This window comes from Aethalodelphis obliquidens, unplaced genomic scaffold (genome assembly GCF_003676395.1).
Source record: "Aethalodelphis obliquidens isolate GAN/ISIS:26980383/991018 unplaced genomic scaffold, ASM367639v1 scaffold7, whole genome shotgun sequence".
Lineage (NCBI taxonomy): Eukaryota > Metazoa > Chordata > Mammalia > Artiodactyla > Delphinidae > Aethalodelphis > Aethalodelphis obliquidens.
The window spans coordinates 550,466-550,778 of NW_020837951.1; the positions used below are offsets into that span (position 1 = coordinate 550,466).

Sequence of the window (313 nt, forward strand, 5' to 3'; positions counted from 1 at the left end):
CCCGACACGCCCCGCCCCGGCACCGCCCCCACGCGGGCGCCGCCCAATCGGCGGGCCGCCGGCGCGCGCGTCACGGGCGCCCTATTGTTATGCAAATATAAAGGAGGTAAAAGTCGCCCAGGCGCGGCGGGCGGGTGGGCGAGTGCAGCGGCGCGTGGGGAGGCGCGTGGGGGCCGCGTGGGAGCCGCAGCCGGAGCGAGCAAGGACCGGGAGCGCGCGGCGCCGCCGCCCCGGCCCGGCCGGCCCCGCGAGCGCAGCGCCCGCCCCGGTCGCCCGCCCGCCGGGCGCGGCTGGATGTGGCGGGGGTCCCGCG

General features: G+C 81.5%; 1 protein-coding gene across 1 annotated transcript in view; it reads left to right on the forward strand.

Moving 5' to 3' along the window:
• Positions 1-313, forward strand: part of NRARP (NOTCH regulated ankyrin repeat protein) — a 3,042-nt gene continuing 2,729 nt past the window's right edge. The window contains exon 1 of the mRNA XM_027104168.1: positions 1-305. The gene's annotated coding sequence lies outside the window, so the exon portion shown is untranslated. The remainder of the gene's footprint in view (positions 306-313) is intronic.